The sequence below is a fragment of the Octopus bimaculoides genome, chromosome 16 (genome assembly GCF_046866305.1).
Source record: "Octopus bimaculoides isolate indiv1 chromosome 16, ASM4686630v1, whole genome shotgun sequence".
In the NCBI taxonomy this organism is placed as follows: Eukaryota; Metazoa; Mollusca; class Cephalopoda; order Octopoda; family Octopodidae; genus Octopus; species Octopus bimaculoides.
In genome coordinates this window covers 54856865-54874364 of record NC_142943.1, presented here as the reverse complement: position 1 = coordinate 54874364, position 17500 = coordinate 54856865, and positions in this window count along the sequence as shown.

The following is a 17500-nucleotide window of genomic DNA, read 5'->3' as shown; positions in this document are numbered from 1 at the left end:
ATCCACTCAGAAGGCTTTGGTCGGCCCAAGGCTATAGTAGAAGACACTTGCCCAAAGTGCCATGCAGTGGGACTGAATCCAGAATGATGTGGATGGTAAGCAAGCTACTTACCACACAGCCACTCCTGTGACATTCTTAAATTCTTATATGTAACAAGAGTTCAAGGTATCATTAATTCAAGTGGAGTTTCAAGATCAATAGATCAATAGAAAATGGTAACAGGGTCTATGTATGCTGGCCTGTAAGGTTTCCTTGGCTGTTTGTTGAAATAGAAGGGATGCCACTGGATAATGTAGTACTTGGTATACGTTGTCACAAAAGAAATGATGAGGGTGTCATGGATGGACTGCTTTTGACTCAGATTTGTTCAGCTCGATACAGATGAAACTGAGATTCACCAGCAGCAACAAAAACTGCTACTACTACCACCTCAACCACTCCATCACCACGATCACCCTAACTACACCACCACCATTACTACTACTATCTACTACCGTTGCCACCATTGCTGCCACTACCACCACCACCACCACCACCACCATCCCTACCACTCCACCACCACCATCCCTACCATTGCTGCTGCCATTACAACCACCATTACCACCACCAACACCATCCCCACAAGCACTGCTACAACTACTACCACCACGACATCCACAACCACCATCACCATCATTACTGCCACTACCATCACGACCACCATCACCCCCATCGATACCACCACCACTACCACCACCATCATCACCCTCACCACCACCACCACTATTTCTACTACAAATGATTTTTCTAATAACGCACAATTATTAGGTTCCATATGGATTGATTTGGAACTGAGCAGAAATGAGTTTGGTAATAGTCAGCTGCAAATGGAGGCCTCTCTTGTACACTTCATGCTGAACAAGGGACCACAGGGAGGGAGGGGGGAATGATGGGTTGTTGTTGTTGTTGGTGGTGGTGGTGAAGAAAAAGACTTAGGAGAGGTACGAGGTGGAGAAAAGAAAGAAAGAAAAGTATGCTAGAGTCACTCATTACAAATGGTTTCTCATTCATTGCTGTTCAACTCATTTATTATGATCTCTCTTATATCGGCTCTCGGGGCCTCTGGAAGCTCTCCTCCCATTTTCCCCCTCCCTCCCTACTCTCTTTTCCTCTCCAGCTGTCCAGGCGTTAGGCATTCATTCCTCCACCACCCATTCTGTTGTTGATAGTAATTCAAGACTAATTACTAATCACCTAGCTTAAAACAAGGCAATAACAATTTCTAGATTGGTAACCTTACTTATGTTTCATACACTCCCCCTCCCCTTTCCCTTCTCCCCCCCACACTATCTCTGTATTTTATTGCCATTCTCTTTGTCTCTGTACTTTTCTCTCTATCTCTCTAGTCTCTCTCTCTCCCCCTCCTCCCTATCATTTGCTTTGTATTTTTTTTCGCCGTTTCTTTCTATCTCTCTACAAGGCAAGAGATTAAAGAAAGACGAAACAAAATCACAATTATTATCTCTTTATTTCTGCTCCCTCTCTCTCTCTCTCTCTCTCTCTCTCTCTCTCTCTCTCCCTTGCTCTCTCATTCTTTGCATTCTTGTCTTTCTCTCATTTTTTTTTTCCTTTTCTCATTCTCACTTTCATTCTCTCTCTCTTTCTCTGTCTACCTTACTGTAATTCTATTTCCCTGCACCCCTCTATACACACACGCACATACACACACACATATACACAAATATATATATATATACACACACACATACACACATATATATACATATGTATGCCCATGTATATATATATACACATGCAAAATTCCAGTAAGCTCATTTTCTCTCACTTTTTCTCTCCCCCTCTCTTTCTCTCTTTATATATATATATATATATATATATATATATATATATCAATTAATCTCTCTCTCTATCTATCTATCTATCTATCTATCTACCTATCTTATACATCTATCTATTATAGTCACTAAATCACCAAAAATATTTCCGGCAATCAACAACTTCCTACCAGTCTAACTGCCAGTCGCTCACTAAATACCTCAGGGCATAACCAAATATCATCATCACTCTTTCTAATACCCCACTTCCCAATCTCTCTCTCTCTCTCTCTCTCTCTCTCTCTCTCTCCTCTGTCCCCCTGTCTCTCTCATCTCTTACTCTCACTTTCTTTGTATTTTCTCTTTGTTTTTAGCGTGGGCAGCAGGGTGTTCTTTTCTGTTGGTCAGCCAAATGTTACAGGTAAATTATTTCCTGAGAAGTAATTTAATTCCACGTTTCCACACCACACACCACACACCACCGTTCTGTATTTTAGAAGCAAAAAAAAAAAAAAATACAAATTTTTCTAAACCCATTTTCCAACTCACATTGCCCCATCCTGTTGACGCCATCCCTCCACACCAAAATCCCTATCCTCCCACACATCAGTGTCATCATAGCAGCATTGCCGACCCCCTTCCCACTCTCCTGGCAAATCAGTGCATTGGGCTCTGTAGTATTTAATTATTGATAGTCAATCCAAATTACTCCATAAATTGCACAGGGCCAGTTTCCTGAGTTTCTTTGACATATATATATATATATATATATATATATATATATATTTGGCGTTAGGAAGGGCATTGGCGTTAGGAAGGGCATCCAGCTGTAGAAACTCTGCCAAATCAGACTGGAGCCTGGTGTTGCCATCCGGTTTCACCAGTCCTCAGTCAAATCGTCCAACCCATGCTAGCATGGAAAGCGGACGTTAAACGATGATGATGATGATGATGATATATATATATATATATTCATCCTCCTGGATAAGGTGCTAGTCCCTCACAAGGTTACTCATTTTTACTAGCTGAGCAGATTGGAGCAATGTGAAATGAAGTGTCTTGCTTAAGAGCACAACGTGTTGCCTGGTCCAGGAACTGAACCCACAATCATATGATCATTAGTCCAGCACTTTAACCACTAAGCCATGTGCCTCGAACATTCAAGATATTTATTGATAGCATGCATAACTTTGAATTGAGACCTTCAGGCTATTGCCCAGTGGATCTATGCTTTAACTCTTTAAAATTTAAACCAGCCACATCTGGCTGGTTTAAAGTCCACCTCTTCCAATACCCTCTACCTCTCAAAGGATCTTTGTCTTGTGATGTACTTGGTGACCTAGCCAGGGCTGGAGCCATGTAAAAAGCATCCAACTGTAGAAACCATGCTTGAAACAGACCTCACCAGTGTTGGTGCCACATAGAAAGTACCCAAGTCACATTGTAAGGTGGTTGGCATTTGGGAGGACATCCAGCTGTAAAAACCATGTCAAAATAGACCTTGCTGGTGCTGGTGCCATGCAGAAAGTACACAGACCATTCTGCAGGATGGTTGGCATTAAGAAGGGCACCCAGCCATTAAAAAAGAAAAAAAAACCTGCAAAACAAGGGACAGTAAAGCCTAGTGCAGTCCTCTAACATGCCAGCCCGTCAAACCATCTAGTGCTGGACAACATGGAAAACAGGTTTTAGATGATGATGATGATGATGGTTGTGGTGGTGGTTGTGGTTATGATTGTGATGACAGCAATAACGATGATGATGATGATAATGATGATGATGATGATATATGTGTGTGCGTATCTGTAGACGCATGCATATATTTAGACATACCAGAAAATATTTTATTGCAGCATACTGGACAAACTTTTACGACTTATTTACATATTTGTTTTTTGTTTTTTTTTTGTTGTTGATGTCTTTTTTTTTTCATGTATTAATTATTGACATTTTCTTTGGTTTATTTCAAGGAGCAAGATATCTGGTGAAAGATTTACGGAGTTGCTCTGACACTCAAACTATGAAAACAGTGAAAAATTATATTTTACTCACCATGTCGTAATTTGATTCTTGTCTTACCTGCTAATGAGATTCTCTGAGGAATAAATTAGAAGATATGCATTTGCATAAGTATTTACGTGTAAATACATACACACACACACACACACACACACACACACACACACACACATATATATAGAGACACATATACATAAATATACATACACACACATAAATATACATACATACACACACACATATATATGCATACATATATATATATATATATATATATATATTTGTATGTATGCATATATGTATGAATGTATTTATATATGTGTGAGAAAACGGATGTTAAATGATGATGATGATACATAAATATATGTACATATATATGTGTGCATATATGTAAATATATATACATACATTCATACATATACATATATATATATATATATATATATATATATATATATATATATGAATAAACACTCATAAACACACACACACATGTATATATGCATATATTCATATTATATTATTATATGATCAAACGCCACGCATCCATTTCCAAGTAAGTTTTATATATATATATATATATTGGCGTTAGGAAGGGTATCCAGCTGTAGAAACTCTGCCAAATTAGATTGGAGCCTGGTGTAGCCATCCGGTTGCCCCAGTCCTCAGTCAAATCGTCCGACCCATGCTAGCATGGAAAGAGGACGTTAAACGATGATGATGATGATGATGATATATTCTTTTTCTCTTTTATTCGTTTACTTGTTTCGGTTATTTGATTGCAGCCATGCTGGAGCACCACCTTAAGGGGTTTTTAGTTGAAGAAATCAACCCCAGGACTTATTCTTTGTAAGTCTGGTGTTTATTCTATCGGTATCTTTTGCCGAACCGTTAAGTTACAGGGACATAAACACACCAGCATTAGTCGTGAAGCGATGGTGGATGGGACACACATACACACATAGATATACACACATATATATAGTTGAAATTTATGGAAAAACAAAAGACAAAGACAGGTGTACATACAACAAGCAAGTGTATTAGTATGATGCTCGGGAAAAATGAAGAAGTCTTTTATATTTTGAGCTGACGCTCTTCAACAGAAAGGAATCAGAGAAAATAAATGGAGAGAGAATGTAAAAAACTTGTAGGATTCAGTGGTCCAACATGGCGAATGGTACACACACATATATGTCGGGCTTCTTTCAGTTTCTGCCTACCAAATTCACTCACAAAGCTTTGATTGGCCCAAGTTTGTAGTAGAAAACACTTGCCCAAAGTGCCACGCAGTGGGACTGAACCCAGAACTATGTGGCTGGGAAGCAAGCTTCTTAACCACACAGCCATGCTTGCGCCTGATACTTTGAGAGTTACAACCCAAATAAATAGATAAAAAATATATGTTGAAGTGAATCTAACAGTCTTTGTGTGTTATTTTAAATGGCTTATAAACACCTTGCACGCTGCAATTGTTTTCGTTCCAGCATACAATCTCAGATCAGGTCACTTGCTATGCAAGTACATCTCCGTAATATAATATAATAAATAATATATAAATGATGAAATAAACATAAAATAAATATAAAACCAATGTTATAAATGGTAGAACTTTCCTCAAAAAATGAAAGTGTGCTGAAGAAATTACGACTACAAAATATTTCATTAAATCCAATAATTTCTTGAAGTAAACAATATAACAAACAAACCAACAATATGTCATATGTATAAAACATGTAAAATAACTATACATGTGTCTGTGTGTGTATGTGTGTGTAAAACATAAAATAATATAGACATAAAGCATATAAAATACAGAAAATATATGAAACAAAACAAGCTCAGATTTCTCTTTTATTTGTTTATATTTTTCTTTGTTTATTTTTTTTTTTTCTAAATCTTATACTTTTTCTAATATTTTTTTGGTTTTTATCCCTCCCTCTTATTTTCTTTTTCAGATTATATTTAATTATAATAATTGTTGTTGTTGTTGTTGCTCTTCTTCTTTACTACTACTACTAATATCAGTCGCTGTGGTTGGCGGTGGTGGTGGTGGTGGTGTTCAGCTTATTGTTGCTGTTGTTGTTGTTGTTGTTGTTGCTAATTTTATTTTACTTCTTTTTTTTTTACATTGTTTCGCTGTGACTAATCATCTAATGAGATTGTAATTGCCAAAAACATGTCCAGTTTTATGATTGAAAACAGTTTATGAGCTGATAAATAACATTTAACAGTCTTTTTAAAGTCCCAGCATCCTCTTGTGTTTCTTAAAAGAAAAGATGAGACAGATATAAATCTAAGAACACACACACACACACAATGATGATATATATATATATATATATATATATATATATATATATATATATATATATATATATATATACATATATGTATATATATATACATAAGTACATATTCATAGAAATATACTTCATGTGTATGTGTGTGTGTATTCTGTGACTTAGATATTTTAAATTTTGTATTCATATAGAGTCTGATGAGCTGTCCACAAGGCCTTGCTGCGTGGATGTGAAGCCTTGGGTAACTCTATGTCTTGGTGGTGGTGGTGGGGGGTCTATGTAAGATTTTGTTGTTGAAGTTTATGCGCAATTAATTGGTTATAGTTCTACAATACATAAAATCATCATCATTGTTGTTGTCATTATTTAACGTCCATTTTCCATGCTCACAGGAGTTGGACGGTATGAGAGGAGTTGACCAGTTGAAGGGCTGTTTGGGCTCTATCTCTGTTCTGGCATGGTTTCCATGGCTGGATGCCCTTCCTAACACCAACCACTTTACAGAGTGAACTGGGTGCTTTCACACACCAATGATACAGGTGCCTTTTACATGAAACCGGCACTTATGAGCCCTACAGATTAGGGATGCTCATCTGGAGAGGGTTGCTGTGGATGGGTCAAAATACTCCAGTTTCTTGGTAAAAACCCAGATATTTCTTCTCCCTGCATCTTATACTATTACCTCAAAGGCCTATACACTTCTAACCTAGTGACCACAAAATCGAATTTCTCTCTGGTACACTGTCGTGCTATCTGCAACATCTCACACCTCTGGTCCTTGGATCCTAAAACACTGGCAAGCCTCTCCTATCCTGTTTTCATCTTGGTAAGAAAAACCTGTTGTCTAGCTTCTCTTCTAGTAACCTGGAATAATTTCTGTTGCTTCCATTCTGCAAGACTTTCCAGTCTGTCAAAGTTCTAATTCCTTGTTCCTGTATTACACCATCTTTGACTTGCATGTATCAAACATATTCTTGGTCTGTAGCCCTCAGCAGGTTCCCCTATAAAAACTACCAGTTGTCTTCTATGCTATAATTCTCCCTGTTTCTGTCTCTCTCTCTCTCTTTCCCTCATTCTCACCCTCTATTTATCTATCTATCTATCCATTTCTCCATCCATCCATTTTTATTTCTCCTTGTCTTTGTCTCTCTCTCTCTCTCTCTGTATACATACATGCACACATACAAATATATATATATGTATGTATATATATATACACACACACACACACACACACACACACACATACATATATATATTAAGACATCTACCTATATTTCTGTCCTTCTGTCAACTTCTACCCTTTTCAATCTCCTTCTCTAAAAGTCAGGCTCTTTTCACCTGTGTCTCTTTCATTTCCTCACCTCTATTATATTGTTTTTGCTTTCCTATGGCTATCCAGGTACATTCATTAACGTTATCATTTACATCACCAATACCCTCATCACAATATTTCTTCTCTCTCTGTCCTCATTTTCTTCGTTGTCATCATCACCGCCACCGCCACCACTACCACCACCACCACCACCATCATTACCTTTGCTGTCATCACCGTCATCGCCATCATTTCTTAATTATTTGCCTGTCACCAGTGCTGTCCTTCATAGAGTGAATGTCTTGCTGATTTTTAAGCAGTTAACACGCATCTCCCAATATCTAGACTTTCTGATTACATACCTGGGTTCTTAATAAGGTCACCTTGATAATTACATACCTTTGCATACATGCTAGCAAATATGTACATATATATATATATATATATATATATATATATATAGGTATATATATATATGTATGTATATATATGCATACAATCCAGTCGCAGATAGACACACATATAGATATATAAATATATGTGTGTATATATCAGCATATATCTATATGTGTGTGTGTGTCTATAATATACATGTGTGTGAGTGTGTGTGTATGTATATGTATATATATATTTATATATGTATATGCGTGTGTATATACTTACACATACACAATTACACACCTGTCTACATACCTAATTGATTTCTTTGTATCCTAATTTGTCTAAAACTTGGCGACAGAAGGTGTATGCATGCATGTGTGTGTGTGTGTGTGTGTGTGTGCTTCATAAGATGTGTGAAGTGTGTGAGGTATACATGGAGTTATTACCTACCCCAACACCTTAAATAAAGACGTAAGTTTAATTTCGGATATTCATAGATACACACAAGACACACACACACACACACACACAAATACAAGAAAAAGTGTTTTGGTGTTGTTACAGCTACATGGTCAGTCGGCCTGCTGAAAATACCAACTGAATTTCCCTCAAATTATGTCCTACAGACATGCAACAAGAGGGACTGATTGAATAATGTATTCTGGAACTATGTCCATGTTTGAAATTGAGAGAGGTGTGGTGGTCATGGTTTGAATACCCTTGATCACACTCAGAAAACTAGGAACCATATTGACACACGCATGTGTGTGTGTGGGAGGGGGGGATTATGAAGCTTGCATCCCAAGCATGAGGTCTTGTGTTTAGTCCCACATCCTGACACCTTGGGCAAGTTTCTTCAACCGTAGCTCCAGGCTGACCAAACGAATGTTCTTTATGATTGGCTTTGATTGGCTTGCCCATGTTTGATCCATTGCAAGACAACAGCCTCAGCACATTCTCTCCACCATACACAATCCAATGTGGAGGCCACGAATATGAGTTTGAGATCAAACTAGTTTGATGAGCCTTACTCAATCCCTTTGGTTTAACATGGCTTGGCAGACGGGGTGCAGTTTTTCACTCTTACTCAGGAGTATTTAAGTAGATTAAATTAACCCCAGGGCTCCACTAGTCCTTTTTTCATGGACCTGAAATAGATGAAAGGCAAAGTCATCCTCAACAGAGTGTGAACTCAGAATGCAAAGATGGATGAAATACTGCTAAGGATCAGTAATGCCTTTCATCCTTTTGGGTTTATTAAATTAATTAAGTCCTTAAGCAAGTGGAATCAACTACTCTGCTCAAAATTATTGATCGTGTTCCCAAATCAGAAGTCAATATTGGGCAATGTGTCAGGTAGAAAAATACGGTTGTGGTTAACATCTTGGAGAGGAATTGGTATTGCCAGGCTAATTTGCACATGAGACATTCATGATGATGACAACCAGATCAGAACTCATACCAGATTGGTAGTCACTTGGGATATCAAAGAGTAGACAGGCTTCAATTTTGCCAACTCACAGAGGGCAGCCAAAGACTGAGAGAAGTACCAAAACCTGGTTGAAAACCTCATCCATGAATTTACTTACAACTACAGATTCAAATAATAAGAAGGAAGAAGGAAAAAAAGATTGTTAGAGCATCAGACAAAATGCATTGCACTGTCTCCTCTGAATCTTTAGGGTCAATTTTACCTTTCATCTTTTCAAGAAGATCAATAAGATAAGCTCCAGTTAAGAACTGGGGTTGATAGCATCAACTAACCCACTCTCGCCACAATTATTGTTCTTATATCTAAAGGAGAAATTATAATTAACTAGTTCCTACTGGCTGAGGATTACAGCTGAGAGAGGGCATTTGTTTTCAGAGGAAGAGTAATCTTGACTGCTTGGGGTCCTGTGTTTCATTTCTTCCATACACCATTCTTTTCCAAAACTGTATTTTTCATTTTCAATTTTAGATAGATAAACTTTGAAACAATTCTTGGGAAGAAGATTTGACATGCAAATGGATACATGAATATACATACATACATGATGATGATGGCCGTCCACTCGTGACTGAGGAAGACCATTGCCGACCTTCAGGAACATTGTGCGCTCTAGGACTAACTTATATTTTGCATTTGCGGTTCCATTGGTGGCTAATGAGCCCTTCTATTGACAAGCATACATGACTGCAAACATTGCAGACCAAGCTTTCCCCATTCACTATACGAGCCATGCGCTTTCGCACAGCTTGCTTAAGTTCTTCATGCTGGACATACATACATACACACACACATACATACATACATACATACATACACACACACATACACACATGCATAAATATTTGTATGTATATATCTGTATATGTATATATACACACACATACTTATATACATTCTATGAAGCCATTGTAAAGGGTTTTTTAAACTTAAAATACCAGGGCTAATTAAATATTTCCAAGGCAACATTTCAATATCTTTCTCATTGTCATTTTTCTGTATTCTAATTTCTATTGCATAGCCATCACTTCCAATCACTCACTAATTTTCTACACGCACACACACACACACACACACACACTCACACACACACACACACACTCACACACACACCATCACTATCATCATCATTATCATACATTCACTTTCCATGCTGACATGGATACATGTGTCTCTATATGTGTGTTTGTATGTGTGTGTATGTGTATATATGTGTGTGTGTATCTGTGTGTGTGTGTGCAATGACTCTTGTGCATATAATCGCTCCATATTTTATCCACTTTTTCCATCTTGTGTTAAGGTAAACATTTATGTACCTTACACACACACACACACACACACACACACAGAGACACACACGCACATCTACACACACACACATGTATTTTGGATGTTGCTAAAAAAATAGAATATGAAATAAGTATGCTTGTGTATGTGCATATGCATGTTTATGTGCACTAGTGTGCAATAGCTTGTGTATGCATGAGTGTATGCATGCATATGGCAGGGTGAATATATATTAGATGAAAATCACAAAAAAAAATCTCTGATTTGGTTTGATTTTGTTCAGTTTGGACAATAATAGCAAAACACTAAACAACAACAACACCAATAACGACATCGACAGTAACGACAACGACAACAACAACAACAACAACAACAATAGCCACCAACTGCTTCGAAATGTGGCACTTGATGAGGGCAAAGCTTTTAAGGAATACAACGGTGATGTAAACTCCTCACGTTTCTATAGTTTATGGAATTGCCAACACTTTACAAGAAAATTGCTTTTAGCCAAAAACATTCTTTCTATGTCGAACAGAAGAACACACTGGAACATTTGTTTGGGGTTTAAACAAATAATAACAAAAAAATGTAAAAAAAAAATAAATAAATAATAAATAAAACAAACTGTAGCAAAGACAAAAAAATCTTAGAAGGCTATATCGTTTTTATATGAATTATACATACATAGATACATACATATATATATATATATATATATATATATATATATATATTTGTATGTATGTATGCATGCGTATATATGTATATATATGTGTGTGTGTATATACATATATATATATATGTGTGTGTGTATATAAATGTATATATATGTGTGTGTTTGTGTATATACATATTTATACATACATACATATATATATATATATATATATATATATATATATATTTCATATTTCACGAGTGGATGGTATTTATTTGTTACTTTATTTATTTACTAATTCCTTTTTTTTTTCTTTTTTCACTTTTTACTTTTGTGTTGTTTTTGTTTGTGAGTTAAAGATACTGAGAAATTGAAATCAATTTATCCAATAACAACATGGAAAAAATGGACCAACCTCTATCTACCAACACAGCAGCGTATTCTGATCAGTTCTCACACAGCTCAAATCTCCCTAATCATTGTTTTTCCACCTCCAACCACCACCCCTTACTCCATACCCACCACCACCACCACCACCACCACCCAAACCACCTTAGTGATATCCTTGAAATAGGGACCTACAATGAATTTTTTTTGAAGTCCCTACTTTCATTTTGAATTGATTTGTAACTCTGCCATCGGCCCCATGAATGAAAGAAAAAGAATGATGTCAATTTGTCGATTATATTGGCCCGCCATCAATAAAAGGTAAAATTTGCCGCAGCAGAATTTGAACTCGGAACATTTATGTTGGGCCACCATCAGTTAACGTCAACTATGAGTCTACACACATGTAGATGCAAGTCACTTTAATCCTTTATTCATTGGTTGGTGGCCCATGCTGGAGCACCACCTTGAAGGATTTATTTCAACAAATCAACCCCTGTTTTTATGCTTCTTTTTTTAAATCTGGTACTTAGTGTGTTGGTTACGTTTGCTGAACTGCTAAGTTATAGAGATGTAAACAATAAACAACCACAACCAGTTGCTCAGCAGGGGTAGAGGACAAGCACAAATACAAAGACACACACACACACACACACACACACACACACACACACAAATATATATAATATGTATGTGTGTGTGTGTGTGTGTGTGTGTGTGTGTGTGTGTGTGTGTGTGTGTGTGTTATTTTAATGAGGTACATCTTGTAATCACCTGTGGAGACACATCTACACCGATGGATACACCTAAACCAGTTGTTCAATATCCCACACATGAGGGATCAATGCTAGATGGGTCGAAACAACTGTAGTGACCAATAAAGTTTCTCATATCTTCCATCTTTCTCATTAATCACACATATATATATAGATATAGATCGATGGATGGATGGATGGATATCATGGTATCATGGCATATCCTGGTGTCGACCAGACTATCGAATATTGTTATACATCACTGGTCACAATGCACTTCACATTGTTTTAGCTTTTGAATGGTGCCACTCTGCTGGTTAGGAGAGCAGACCAACATTCCCCCTGGCCAGAAGGTTATTCCGTTGTAGGGTTATCTATTTACAGCTGAGTAGACTGGAGCAACACGAAATGAAGTGTTTTGCTCAAGAACACAACACACTGCCTTGACAGGGAATTGAATCCATGATCTAGTGATCAGCAGTGCAACTACTAGGCTATGAACCTTCACACACATGCACACACACATACATACACAAATATATATACACACACACACACACACACACACACTGCATTTCAAATTATTAATGACATAACATCTACTTTTTTACTTGTTTCAGTCATTTGACTGTGGCCATGCTGGAGCACTGCCTTTAGTCAAGCAAATCGACCCCAGGACTTATTCTTTGTAAGTCTAGTACTTATTCTATCGGTCTCTTTTGCCAAACCGCTAAGTTATGAGGACGTAAACACACCAGCATCAGTTGTCAAGCAATGTTGGGGGGACAAACACACACACACAAACATATATATATATACGATAGGCTTCTTTCAGGTTCCAACTACCAAATCCACTCACAAGGCTTTGCTTGGCCCGAGGCTATAACAGAAGACACTTGCCCAAGGTGTCACGCAGTGGGACTGAACCCTCCACTACTGTTGTTGTTAGTGGTGGTGGTGGTAGCAGTAGTAATAGCTGTAGTACATATTACTATTATACATATTACTATTTAAAACAGGTTTCAATTTATCAATAAAATTCTTTCTCTGACTTTTCTCTCAATTTCATTTTAGATATGTAGTTTCTAGAATGGGAGCATTATAAACTTTTCCTGACCACATGTTGCCAGATGGTTGCTCAACGATATCTGATGGACATCAAGGTCCCTAATTTGCTGTCGGTGCACATCTGAATGCTCTGATAACACATTTCCAGTCTGTCTAACGTATATCTCTTCACAAATGAGGCATTTGATGCAGTAAATTAATTTTTCTACTGTATATATATAAATGGTAGGTTTCTCCTTAGTTTTTGTCTACCAAATTTTGCTCACGGCTTAGCCGTGTTAGCATATGCATTTGGCCAGGATAATGCAGAGTGGAATCAAACCTAAAACTATGTGGTTATGAAACAAACTTCTTGACCACACATTTCAGGTCAGCATTTTCATGGATTTTCCAAAGTGTAATACAACCATCACTCTTAACCAACCGACCGACCGACCGACTAACCAACCAAAAGATTAAGAAACTCATATTTCAAGGCCATAAAAGAAGACCATTTTCTAAGAATAACCAGAAAAGGTGATGAAAAGGTTAAATGAGATTTTTAAAAAGAGAACAAAATGCCATCTCAAACTATGTCGAATATCTTAGCAGTCACTTCATATATATATATATATATATATATATATATATATATATATATATATATATATATATATATATATATGTATGCATGTATATATGAATATGTGTCTATGTATATGAATATATATATATATATATATATATATATATATATATATATATATATATATATATATATACATATTCCTTTCTATATGTGTATGTATGTATGCATGTATGTGTGTGCGTGTTTGTAAACAAACATGAAACAAAAAAATGAAGGAAGTATATTTTATTCAATACCCATTTAGCACCAATTTTTACTAGAATACCAAAAAAAAAGAGCAAATGAAAAGAAAAACAGAAAGAAGAAAATGCGAAATGAAAAAAAAAAATGAAAAAAAAAAAAGAGAGGAAAGGAAATAAGAATAGAAAATATTCTACTTTTACCATTCTTCTCTCCACTCTTCCTGAAACTTAATGCGGATGTGTCGTGATTCATTTCATAGGAAAAGAAGAAGAAAATAACCAAAAAAACAAATAAATAAAAAAATAATAAAAGGTAAGAAACTTTTCGTAAATCTTAACACTCACCCCACACACAAAAAAAACAAAAATTAATAATAATAATAATAATAATAATAATAATAATGGTGAGGATGATGATATATGATGATAATAATAATAATAATAATAATAATAATAATAATAATAATAATAATAATGGTGAGGATGATGATATATGATGATAATAATAATAATAATAATAATAATAATAATAATAAAAATAATAATAACATAGGGCAGAAGACAAAACTGCAAGCAACTACCTCTAAGATGAGAGATTTCTGTCCATTTAATCGTGAATCTTTGGGAGTCGAAACAGCTGTTGGTTAAGGGAAGTTCTTGAGACTAAAATATCTTTTTATACAATGAGGCATGTGGATGAGGGGAAAGCAGCTTTTATTTATTTATTTATTTATTTATTTACCTATTTATTTATTTTCTGTATGCATGTGTGTGTGTGTGTATGTATGGGGATTTTTTTTTGGTGTGCGTATGCTATTTTCTTTTTTTTTTTGTCTTAGCTTAGAACAGTAGGATATATAGGAAAGTTTGGGTTCAAGAGAGAGACTATTAGCAGCTCTCCGTCGTTGCTGTCGGTGGAACTTTGTCAAATGACGTCATTATCAGGATTGTCTGAAATGATGGACAATGTCTGCAGAGAATGTGAGGAGGTGGAAGTTTGTCGAGTGTGATTCTGTAAAGAGGGAGATGGAATCTGAAAAGGGATGACAAAAACAAACAAATGAAAAAAAATGGTACCGAATAAAAGCAAATAAAAAAAAATGGTATGGAGAAATAGAAGAAATGAATAGAAATAATCGAAGTGTTTTTGTTAATAATTCATTCATATGCAGCCTGTCTGTCCATTTTAGTTTGGTCTTAATAGAATTGGTCAAAATGCAGAAACTGTCAGAACACTTCTTCATGGTCTAAACGTATACAAGGACTTTGAATTAACCACTTCCAGCTTGCAACCCTCTCATTTAAATAGCACTTATATGTCTCTTCTTTTTCTTTTCTTTTTTAATATTCCTGGAACTCCAGTCTCAGAGGCCATGGGCATAGATCCTTTCTACAGACTAAACAGACCAAGAAAATAAAAGAAAGAAAAAGGTGGGGCGCAAACATATACATGCCTCCACACACACACATACATACATACACACATGCTCTCAATGTTGGCGTGTTTACTTCCCCATAACTTAGTGGTTCGGCAAAAGAGACCGACAAAGAATAAGTCTTGAGGTCGATTTCTTTGACTAAAAAAAAAGTTGGCACCCCAGCATGGCCACACTAACATAACTGAAACAATTCAAAGAATAAAGTAAAAGAATGTATAAACACACACACACACCCACATATATATAAATACTAAATAATATATAATTTATATATAAATTAAAAGGGTAAAGGTTTATCAATTTATTAATTTATTAATAAATCAACAATTAATAATTTTTACCAAGCCCTTCGGTATGTAAGCACCATTATTGGTGGAGAACTTATTTAAAAGTTCACATACATTTATAAACATAATTAAGCGATCAGCAAACATTTGCTTCACCACATACCGAAGTTCAGAAAATACATGTATATATGGGTACAGGATGTCACCAACAGTATAAATAACATGAAATACATAAACAAACGAGGGAAAAACGAGTGATATATATACACCTTGTGTATTTATATATATATATATATATATATATATATATATATATATATATATATATACACACACAGGGTGTCCAGAAAGTTTCGCCCGATTTTATTATGTTTTCAAAATAAGAATCAGGCGAAACTTTTGGGACACAAGAATAAAGTAAAAGAATGTATAAACACACACACACACACATATATATATAGATAATAAATAATATATAATATATGTACAAGTATATATATATATAGTGAAGTTTATTTATATATTTATATATTTATATATTTATATAAGTTTGCGAAGGCGAAACAGGCTTCTCTATCCAGCTGGTCGTGCTACTTCAGGCTGATGACGAGCAAAGACTCAGAAACATGTCCCTGAATGCTGGCTAGGCTGGGTGGAGGAGCTTGTCTCCCCCTCGCAGACTTAAGGACACAGTAATTGTGTCAAGGCCGACAGGAAGCGGTCCAGCTTCCTAGGGCTAAACGGCAGTAGTGTGTTCCCTTATTGGGATTGTCACATTAAGTTGACAATATACTACAACTATATATATATATATATATATATATATATATATATATATATATATATATATATATATATATATATATATACATATACATATACATATATATATATATATATATATATATTTATATATATATATACATGCATATATGGGTACAGGACGTCACCAACAGTGCAAATAACATGAAATGCATAATCAAACGAGGGAAAAACGAGTGATACACACAGACACACACACACATGTATGGATGTATATGTATGTAGGTATTGAAGTATGTATACAAAGAGAGGGAGGCCCTGGGAGAGCTTGAGAGCAAGAGACAGACAGAGATGGTACAATGATATAGTTTACCACTGTCTGTTATAACTGTTTTTTTTTTTTAATGTGTATGTGTGTGTGTGTGTGTATCATGAAGAAAATCTCTTGAAAACAATCTAGTAACAAAAAAAAAAAAAAGAAAATGATAAAATAAACAGAGAAGAAGTAAATAAGAATACTAGCAATGCGTATTCCAAAACAAACCATGTCCCAAAAAATTATGATTAAAAGCTTGGGGCAGTTTAAATCTAGTTGGTGACCTTTATTGGGGGAAAAGGTCAGTGACAATTGCTTAGATGAAAGGTTGTCAAAATAATAATAATAATAATAATAATAATAATAATAATAATGATGATAAAATCAAGTGAAAAATTCCACCCAAGAC